This window comes from Puma concolor, chromosome B4, assembly GCF_028749965.1.
Source record: "Puma concolor isolate L17-30 chromosome B4, mPumCon1.1.hap2, whole genome shotgun sequence".
Taxonomy (NCBI): Eukaryota; Metazoa; Chordata; class Mammalia; order Carnivora; family Felidae; genus Puma; species Puma concolor.
The window spans coordinates 139,241,237-139,252,541 of record NC_141673.1 but is presented as its reverse complement, the minus strand read 5'-3'; the positions used below and the strand labels follow the sequence as shown (position 1 = coordinate 139,252,541).

The window sequence follows — 11,305 nt, the reverse complement described above, 5'->3', positions numbered from 1 at the left end:
TTTAGTTTTGATGTTTTCGTCTCTTACAAATTAGCTTTCCTGAACATTTTTTTGTTGTGCTGTTCATTAAGACATAATGTGAATTTTTTGAGGATAATTTACAATGAGGCATTACTTCCAGATTGTTCTAATGGTAATTTGCACTCATGAGTCTCTGATAATTCTTTATGTCACAAAACCCTTTTGTATCATACTTAACACACTTTATCTTTTTTTTTAATGTTTATTTTTAAGAGAGGGAGGGAGAGAGAGAGAGAGAGAGAGAGAGACTGGAGGAGGGGCAAAGAGAGAGGGACAGAGGATTCAAAGCAAACTCCATGATGTTAGTGCAGAGCCCGATGAAGGGCTTGAACTCACGAACTGTGAGATCATGACCTGAGCAGAAGTTGGATGTTTAACTGATTGAGCCACCCAAGTGCCCCATACTTACACATTTTTAAAACATATTTATTTATTTTCAGAATGAAATACCTGGAGAAGAAGAAAGGCAACCTGAATGGCAGATGCTTTGAGTTATTTTAAAGACCCATCTGGAATGAAAGGTCCTGGCAAAGACATCCTCTGTGGGTCGGCATCATGCTTGTGTCTTTGCCACTGTCTTCACTCATCCACATGGTAGAGATCAAAGCTTCCAGAAGCTTCAAACATGGTAAGGATCCAGCGTATGGTAAAGAAATCGGATAAGCCTCTTAGCCCCAGTTGTGATTCCTTGGAAATGAACCTGTCGGTGGCCGGGTCTAATTAGGTGGGCCCCGTTTGAGGTGATTGTTGCCTAAACACAAGACCATCACAGGTGCTGGGAGTCACCCATGTGACCATGTGGATTTGTGCAAGGGTCGTTTCCCAGTAAGAGGCCGCGGTGTGGGGAGTAGACAGATGATCCAATACTCTCACTGTAATTATAAATGGAAAACAACATTAACGATTATGAAAACATGTCTGACTAATTAAAACACCTTTTTAATAGCATATTCAAAATATTCAAAAAATATGTTATTTGTATTAAAAGTAGTTTCTTATGGGGACATAAGATCTCCAAGTTTACATTTCTTCAGAGCTAACGTTAGTTTGAATTTCAAGTATACTTGTGGTACGACCTCAAAAATCTGCAAGAAATTAAACAAATATTGGATTTGGCGACCCAGAAGTTCATACCATAAAACTTAGTTCTCTCTTTCTATTCCTCTCCCATCTCAACAGAAAGTAACATCTCGATCGAACTTTTGCCATAGACGTCTATGTAGTGGGAGCTGGAAGAAAGATAGTCCTATGGGGGGGCCTTAGGAAATAAACCATGTCAGAACTGGTCTGGATTTGACAAGCAGTGCTAGATATCTGAGTCTCCTAAAATCTCAGCATGTACACTCATAGCAGTCTCGGCAATTCATTCTAGAGTTCAGCCGCCACCTCGTGAAGTCTGGCGTTATTTCTTAAAGAGCTTCCTTAGTACAAGAGTGACTGGTCAATTGTGAGTGATGTTTTTGAGCTGCACACCCTTGCTTTCAACAAGACCATACATCTCGAGTGTTTATAGGCACAACTCACCTCCACCACATTAGAAACTGGATTCTTTCAGGGCGCCTGGGTGGCTCAGTCGGTTAAGCGTCCGACTCTTGATTTCAGCAAAGGTCATGATCTCACGTTCTGTTGAGTTTGAACCCCACATCAGACTCTGTGCCGACAGCATGAACATTGCTTGGAATTCTCTGTCTCCCCCTCTCTCTCCCCCTCCCCCACTTGCTGTCTCTCTCTTAATAAATAAATACATACATACGTACATACATACATACATACATACATACAAAAACTCGATTCTTTCTAGACCTCAGACATAGAGCTAATGGGCCTAATGCAGTAGCACCTAGGCAAGGGTGCCACGTCGGTGCTAATACAGCTGTGGTGTTGCTGTGAGTGGGGTTTGTGAACAGAACAGTTAAAGGCATTTCCCAGGCGGATACAGTTCAGCATCAGCTCTGGTTCACCGTGTTCTCTTGGGCTCGGAAATCCTACTGAATCCGCAGCCATTTCCTGGGTTTTCGTACTCAGTGAAATGGGGACAGGAGGGTAAGTGAAGTCAAGGCAACAGAGTAAGAAAAGAGAACTTCCCCTGAAAGTAATGCTAGCTATTATTGCTAAAATCAATACATTTATTTTCATCTGTATAATTTTGATTTGCTTATTTCCAAATTGGAGCACATATTTCATTATATTGGTATTTCAGCTAAAAAAAATTGTTGTTTCAATATTGTATTAAGAAGCAATATTGGGTTTCTGGAAATGTCAGATTATTTTCCAGGGCTTGATAGAAAGCTGCTAAATAAGAGATTATGCAAAAAAGTGTCAGATTATAGTACTTTCAGCTATTGAAATACATGTGTGGATCTCCAGAATTACTAAACTACAGAATCATCTGTCCTGATCCTTTCGACCTGAAGCCTTGAATTTTGAGCTCTATCTTCAAAGCAAGAGCTCCTTTTGAAAGATTCTGCGTGGAAGAAATTTCTAGAGATTTTACTAAATTCCTGGCAAAACCCTGGGCTTACAAAGCATCGACAGAACATACCCTTCGTTATATAGCTTGTGTGATTTCTATTCCAAGATAAACTTATTTTTTCCTTTCTACATCCGAAGTGAAGACAAAAGAATAACTTGTTACCCTATCCATAGATAAACTTTCTGAAACCAAGAGGACTCTGGGTAAATTTTAATTTTTTTAAATTGTATTCTTATAGTCCCTATGTTCCATTTCTGTGTACCCCTAATTTTGTTTATTTCACATATATTTTAAGGACTTCAACTGGGAGCAGTTTTATTTTTTCTTTAATTTTTTTCATGTGTATTTATTTCTGAGAGACAGGGAAACAGAGCAAGAGCAGGGTAGGGAGGGAGAGAGGGAGACACAGAATCCGAAGCAGGCTCCAGGCTCTGGGCCATCAGCACAGAGCCTGACACAGGGCTCGAACCCACGAACCGTGAGATCATGACCTGAGCCGAAGTCAGGCACCCAACCGATTGAGCCACCCAGGTGCCCCAACTGGAAATAGTTTTAAAACATAGTTTGGCAACAGTCAAATTAAGTCATGGTGTGTTGAGTACATTAGGACCTTCAAGACATTTGCAAATAGCTGAGTAGTTTCCCTATCAATAGTAAAATTGAGTAACAAGAAGTGTATGGGATAATACGGTTTGGAGAGTGAGCTCTGATACGCTCCATGACTCTTAGCTGTACATGGCAGCTTTGGTCTTCAGAGTCCAGACGAGGTGATTGTTTAGGTGCGGAGGGTGGCCCAGGATGTCCTCTGAGTTGTGGGAGGTGAGGGCACCTTCCAGTGTAGTTAATGGACTCAGGATCTCAGCTTTCAGGGTGACAGCCTGCCAAGTTCCAGCTCCAAAATGAGCCTATTTTAGGCAAGTTGCAGGTCCTCTCCTTCAGTTTCCTCATCTATAAAGGGGAGATTACAGTGGCGCTGGCTTTGCAGTATCATTCCAAAGAAACAGTGCATCTCCCAAATTTTTGACTTAGTCAGGAAACAAATAAGGAAGGATAAAGAGGGGATGACTGTGGAGCTCACTTCCAATCTCAAAGGAAAAACCAAGCTCAGACAGCAAGACTCAACCACTTTATTGCTCTTCAAAAACGACATGTCCTGGGAAGGTAGACTTTGCTAAACTGTTGAAGGTCTGTAGGCTCAAGTGTCCTAGTCCTTGCAGTGACCTGACTTCAAAAAACCTGCCCCTTCTCCATGTGTCTTCCCATAACCTTTCTGAGTTTCTCTTTAACAAAAAGATTTTTGGTCTTGGTGGGGAGGTGATCTTTTCCTATACTCAGGACGAGATAAATCATCCCCTCAATGGATGTGTCAGATCTCATCCAGCCTTGTCTAGGCATCTGCAAAACAGGTTTTCTCGCTCAGGCTTGCCCTGGAAGCCTGGGGGGCAAGGCAGGGGTGGGGTTTGGAGGGGAGTGTGAACTTGCCTTGGTGTTCATTCCTTGGTGGTGGGCAGCCTTGGCCTTGGCGGGCTCTGTGGAACTGTGGGATAAATTCCTCTTCTGTAGGCCCCCCGCCCGCGGCTCCTGGCCATCTTGAATTCCTGCATCGGAACAAAAGGAATAGGAAAATGCGTCTCATCTTCTGATCAGGATAGTTCAGTTCGCTGCTGTCCTGCCACCTGCAGAGAGAAAATGGTGGAGTCAGACCCCCATTCACTGGAACCCCACCAGCACATACACTGGTGTCTCCCTGTTAAAATAAGCAAATTCTTATCAGCCAGCATCTGTTTCCCGTTCCCTCCCCCGACCCCCACCAAGAGCCTGTCTACCAGATTTTTCATTGAGAGACTTCCCCATGGAGTATAATTCACTTCGTTTTTGCTCATTCATAAGATTTTTTTTTACATCTCCCAGCTGCAAGTATTTTAGGCAAATTTCTGAGGACTTAGAGTTGAATGAGACTCGTTTGAATAAGATGGACCCACAGCACAAAGCGGTCAGAGGTCTTTGGAAATAGGAATTCACACAACGTGCGATTTTTGGTGTCAGCATGTGATTCCTCCATGAAGAAGCCTGGCAGGAACGTGTGTGCCCCGTCTCTTCGAAAGTGACGTGGATTGTTTTTTAATATGCAAATGTCCGGAAAAGACTATTCTTTCTCTCCCTCTTTATTCCCCCCCTCCAGAAGTTGCCAGTGCGAAGCACGTAATCCAGACAAAGTAAACTCATCACTTTCATACAACACAAAATCCAATCGCTATTCCCGGGCGTTCCCATGGCAACTGCCTTCCTAAGCAAACTTCTCTACAAAATATACAGCTGTTACTTTATCTCGTTGCTAAGTTCCCCTGACAGAGCCACACTATAATAGCCACTCACATATATGTGCTTAAAGGGGAGGAAGCTCCCACGGGCCTCACACAGCTTATCTTCTAAATGATAACTGAGGAATTCACCCTTCCACCTTCAGCAACAGATGGGGTTTTCTCTTCTCTGCTTTTGAAACTGCGCCGTGTTAGGAAAAGTCCCTGCAAGTCTTCAGTACACATTACTGTTAGTTATGTGAGTAGAACTTCTAGTTTTTTCTTTTTTTTTTTTCATTATCTGACAGTGAACAGTATGTTAGATTGCACAGATTTCGGTTCTGAAATTTCATATTCCCATAGTAAATACGTCTTATGTGATTGTTGATTTCAATTTCTTTTGGCATAACTGTGACTACAGTGGTCTTTGGGTGCCAGTTATCCCTGTGCTGAAAACAGGCAGGTGCTGCCTGTCTCTCGAGAGAAACCAGTAGGAAAATTGAACTCATTTTATCAGACTCCAGCCCTGGGAAAGACTGCTTTCCCTACCGTATGTCCAACCTGAGACGTATTTTATCACCAGTGAAAGCTGTAAAGAAACCGGAAGAAAAGTAGGACCAAGCCATAAAGGAGAGTCAGATTCCTATGAAATATTCACGGTGAGGATCCATTGTCTCCAAAGTGAAGGGACCAGAGCAGGGAGGGAGGCAGCTTGTATATCCCAGAGGAGGAGGCAGTGAGTGCAACCTGTCCCCCAAAACGATGGAGTTTGGTTTCGTCTCACTGTCAGCCTGCTGCATTCCTCCATCGCTTTCCCTTACAAGAGTGGATTTTTTTTTCAGTTTATTTTCAGCGAATTTGACAAGGAAACTGGTTGCCCATGACCCTTAAGATGATAGTTTTCAGAAAGATTCACTGCTGGCAATGTTAAAGTGTATTTTTTTTTTTTAATTTTTTATGAGAGTCAAAAATGGCTTATTCCTGCAGTATTTTTCATAGAAGTGAAGTGCAAGGAGAGTCCTGGCCGCTGTTCATTGCCCACATCAGGAGTGGGTGTGCGTCAGCCGGCACACGGGCACCGTGGAGATGGACGGGGAGAGCAGTGTTGGGCTGTAGCAGGGGCCATGCGACGCCTTCATTTATAAATTGAAAGGAACCCATTGACTTGATTTTCCTGAAAAAAAAAAAAAAAAGTCCACAAGCATTAGCTTTGTCATAGTCTCACGTGGATTACGCCGACATCAGGGTTTATATGGAGGACACATCCGCCTTCAAATTCACATTCACTTTAGTGTTTTTTCAGATCCTTATTATTAAGCCATATAATCTTTCATGCACTTCAGTGACATCGATGATTTGACGAGAAGAACCCCTCATCTTGATGAGGATCAGAATCCTATTGGGGCGCCTGGGTGGCTCAGTCTCGGTCGGTTGAGCAACCGACTTCAGCTCAGGTCATGATCTCACGGTTTGTGGGTTTGAGCCCCACATCGGGCTCTGTGCTGACAGCTGGGAGCCTGGAGCCTGCTTTGGATTCTGTGTCTCCCCCTCTCTCTGCCCCTCCCCTGCTGTCCTCTGTGTCTGTCTCTCAATAATAAATAAACGTTAAAAAAAAAAAAAAAAAAAAAAAAAAAAAGAATCCTATCAGGAAGCAGAAGATGCCCAAGAAGGGGCAGAAGGAAAAAAGTTTCCCTGAGACGGCAGTGATTATGGGTGTACGTATTTATATATATTCTTTGTTATCCTGGGATGCTTCTAACTCCACTGTATGTGGGGTTTTTTCCTTGGAGCCCATTAATTGTTTGCTCTGGATGTGTGGGAAGATCTTTATTAATGAAATTGATTCTACTTACGAATTGAAAAACACGCGTGTCCTGTGGGACACATCACCCCTCCCCCAAGCGCCTTGACCATCACCAACCTCATCGGCGCCCATGGAACCGTGAGCCCCGTGAGTGGCGCTCCAGACCGAGCCCTGCCTCACCCAGAGCCTGCCTGCCTCTCTCTCCGTTTCTCTTTTCTTTTCTTTTTTCTTTTTTTATGTGCAAAGTTTTCCATGTTTAGTGTTCAGTTAAATAAAATAAATCTTTGGTAAACAAACCCAGCACAAGGCCAACAACAATAAAGGAATAAAAAGCACGATATACAGAGAGTCTAAGGTTACACCCTGTTGGGCATCATGGTCAGACATGCCCCTTCCTTAAGGGAAGTGGGGTTTTTGCCCTCAGGCGTCAGTATCAGTCCCTGTCTGTCAGCACCAGAGCTGCATAAAAACCAAGAAACCAGCCCTGAAAAATGTTGAAGCATCTCTGCATATCCTTTTGGCTCATGGACTCCGAGTGCATGGGGACTCCTTTGAAGGCAGCCTCTTCTCTTCTTCCCAGGACGTGGTTTCCTGTCACTGACAGGGTCCTGCTTGTGACACTTGGAGGTTGACCTGTGGCTGCTGGTGGTTGTGATATCACCGTGCAGGGGTTGAGAACAAGCCTGGCTTAGAAAACGGTGCAGGAGAGAGGGAGGCCAGTTGCTGAGAGGGCGGAATGCTGTAGTGGCTTGCCGGCCTTGTTGGCTTGAAGGCGTGTGGGCAGAAAAAGTGTGGGTGTAAATGTGCACGCTAGTCACAACGGAGGGAAAGCCTCAGCCTCATCCCATGAAGTTTCCTCAGGCTTAACACGCGAAGCCAGTGTCGGCTTTGCTGCGGGGGAGAAGCTGGCCAGGGGCTCAGCTCTACGCAGGCCATCCCTGCCTGCCTGCCTGCCTGCCTGCCTTGAGGCCACCACAACCCCTTAATAACAATATTGTTAAGTATAAACAGAGTATACCCTTCATAATACAAATATGTGTATACACATTTATGTACATTTGTGTACTGATTTGTACATACATTTATTTATATATACCTTCTACATATGTAGCTAGAAACTCAGCTGGGTTTTTTGGTCGGGGGGTGGGGGTTTTGTTTTTCTTTCTTTTATTCACCACAGGAAGCAGCCTAATTAGTGAGATCTCCCCAGAAACCAGAAGGACTGTATACCCAGGTTCCATTGTCCCCCTATCCCTCCAGGATCTCACTTTGCTTCACCTTGAGAAAGGGTAGGATTGTATGATGTTGATATTCCAATGCCCAGGTCCTTCCCCCCACCCCATCCTGTGTAGCCTTACTTAGAAATTCAGTAGCGATGTTGTTGTTGTTTGTTGTTACTGATTTTTAGAAGTGCATGCTGTAGCTATTAATAACAGTTACTGGTAGAGGGGTGTGTGGGGAGATATATGCCTGTATGTTATTCCTCATGGCCTGTATCAGTTAGAAAGCTCTTGGTCATGCTACAGTGTAGCAGAGAGCCCTAAACAAGAGTAGGCTAAACAGTGAAGGTTATTTCTTCCCTTCCTCACCCAAATTCTCCCGCAAGTCCAGATGACACAAATTTGTTCATGACAAAATTTAAGCCTCGTCTTTGACCCACTTTCTTCCCTCTACCCTTAATATGAAAATCGGTAGCCAAATCTGCTTGAATCTAAACCCTTTACTATCTCTCAACTCTATTAACTGCTTTCTGTCACTGTCACTATTTTGGGTCAGCACCCTATGCCAACCAGGTTACTGTCCCCTGACCCCCCATTAATAGCACCTGCCTCTAATCTTTCCACAGTGCACTCCCAGGGAATTTACTTATACGCCACTGGCCCATATCTTCAGGATGGTGTCTGCGCTACTTACCCACAAGTTGTACCAGTTCTGAACAAGCTTGCTGCCCCAGTGTTCTTTTGAACCCATATCCGTCCCTCTACACAAAACTGATTGTTGTTCTGTTTGTTCATAGCGTTTCGAGTTCGGTCTCAACCTCAGGCCCCCATAAAGACTGTTTCTTCTCTGGAGTGTCATTTGCTGCTCATTAATGTCATTAAACTCCTAATCTTTTCACTATCTTAGATATCACTTCCTCCAGAAATCCTGCCCTACCTCCCTGAACTCTAGTGTTTATTACAGCATTTGTAAGAATGGACAATAAGAATCTGCACCTGTAATTCCTGAAGGCCAGGATAGAGCCGGAGCTCTGCCTTGATTGTCACCGGATTGCTCTGCCCAGCACCGTGCCTTAGCCTTAGTAGATAGTCAGTGAATGTTCATTGATATTTAAAAAATGGGATATCCTAACCCTAACTCAGATAAAATGTGGTGTAGAAGAAATTGGTTTTTTGCCTTTATGAAACACCGTATCTTGGTGAGCAGAACCACAATGACATCTACCAAGTTCTGCAGGGAAAATGCAAAAGAAATATTCTGGAATTATGTCTGTTCACCTCTATTATTTCTCGAATGCAACCACTTTTTAATTGTGGAAATTAGGAATTTACATACTTATGAGAGTTATGATATTTCAGAGCATCTCGTAAATCTGTTTCTACCACAATGTTATTATTATCAATGGAGTCTAGAATTTATTATCAATTTAATCTATAATTTGACCATTTGTTTTCCAAATGTCCACACCATACAGTTTTCAAAACTATAAACTGGCTCGGGGTTTTCTCAGGTATTTGTATGCCCTTCGTTATTGTCAATAACAATGTAATCTTTTATTCATTCATTTATTCATATGTCCATCCAATATAAAGTAGGAACTATGGGCAATAAGAATGAGAATAATGCTCGGTCTTTGACTAAAGTTATAATTTAGCTGAAGAGGCAGCCATGTCTCAGCAAAATACACAGAGGAAAATATTCTCACAAAGTGATAAATACGGTACTGGAGAATGCCAGAGGAGAGATTGTAAAAACATTCATGGAAGCTGACTTCTAAACTGGAGTCTGATGATTAAGTCAGATTTCAATGCACAGAAAGAGAAGATGATGCTTCAAGGGTGAGGGAATGGGGTGAGAAAAAAAGCAAGGTGGTCCCAGATACTCGGGCAGAGGAATGGAGTCCAGTGTGGCAGAATCATAAGGTGTATGATGTTATGGTAGAAAACCAGGGGAAGCTAAAAAGCCAGTTCTTTTTTTTATTTTTAAAAAAAAATTTTTTTTTTCAACGTTTATTTATTTTTGGGACAGAGAGATAGAGCATGAACGGGGGAGGGGCAGAGAGAGAGGGAGACACAGAATCGGAAACAGGCTCCAGGCTCTGAGCCATCAGCCCAGAGCCTGACGCGGGGCTCGAACTCACGGACCACGAGATCGTGACCTGGCTGAAGTCGGACGCTTAACCGACTGCGCCACCCAGGCGCCCCTCTTTTTTTTAATATTGTCTCAAGGTTTTTTATTTTATTTTATTTTTTTCAATATATGAAATTTATTGTCAAATTGGTCTCCATACAACACCCAGTGCTCATCCCAAAAGGCGCCCTCCTCAATACCAATCACCCACCCCGCCCTCCCTCCCACCCCCCATCAACCCTCAGTTTGTTCTCAGTTTTGAAGAGTCTCTTATGCTTTGGCTCTCTCCCACTCTAACCTCTTTTTTTTTTTTCCCTTCCCCTCCCCCATGGGTTTCTGTTAAGTTTCTCAGGATCCACATAAGAGTGAAAACACATGGTATCTGTCTTTCTCTGTATGGCTTATTTCACTTAGCATTACACTCTCCAGTTCCATCCACATTGCTACAAAGGGCCATATTTCGTTCTTTCTCATTGCCATGTAGTACTCCATTGTGTATATAAACCACAATTTCTTTACCCATTCATCAGTTGATGGACATTTAGGCTCTTTCCATAATTTGGCTATTGTTGAGAGTGCTGCTATAAACATTGGGGTTCAAGTGCCCCTATGCATCAGTACGCCTGTATCCCTTGGGTAAATTCCTAGCAGTGCTATTGCTGGGTCATAGGGTAGGTCTATTTTTAATTTTCTGAGGAACCTCCACACTGCTTTCCAGAGCGGCTGCACCAGTTTGCATTCCCACCAAGAGTGCAACAGAGTTCCCGTTTCTCCACATCCTCTCCAGCATCTATAGTCTCCTGATTTGTTCATTTTGGCCACTCTGACTGGCGTGAGGTGATATCTGAGTGTGGTTTTGATTTGTATTTCCCTGATAAGGAGCGACGTTGAGCATCTTTTCATGTGCCTGTTGGCCATCGGGATGTCTTCTTTAGAGAAGTGTCTATTCATGTTTTCTGCCCATTTCTTCACTGGGTTGTTTTTCGGGTGTGGAGTTTGGTGAGCTCTTTATAGATTTTGGATACTAGCCCTTTGTCCGATATGTCATTTGCAAATATCTTTTCCCATTCCATTGGTTGCCTTAAAAAGCCAGTTCTAAATTAGGGAATGACAGAAACACCAAATGAATAATTTGTCTTTATCATATATTCAACGGGAATCCATTGAAGATTTTTGAAGCATGAAATGTCCTGAAATTGACAAACATAAATGCAATACGGAGATGAATGACAGAACCTGAACTGGGGGCCAAGACTGTGGAACTCACGGACGCCAAGAACGATGAAGGACTAGAGTGTGGGACTAGCACTGGGACCACCCAGGGGAGTTCAGATTAGAATATGGCAACTGTAAGCC

At 43.2% G+C, this 11,305-nt stretch overlaps 1 long non-coding RNA gene across 1 annotated transcript; it reads left to right on the top strand.

The window, feature by feature from the left end:
• The first annotated feature begins 467 nt into the window (after nucleotides 1–467).
• Nucleotides 468–8,948, top strand: LOC147579559 (uncharacterized). The gene is made up of 2 exons (XR_015253193.1): nucleotides 468–649; nucleotides 8,445–8,948. It is a non-coding gene; the product is annotated as an uncharacterized LOC147579559 (long non-coding RNA).
• Nucleotides 8,949–11,305: the final 2,357 nt, after the last annotated feature.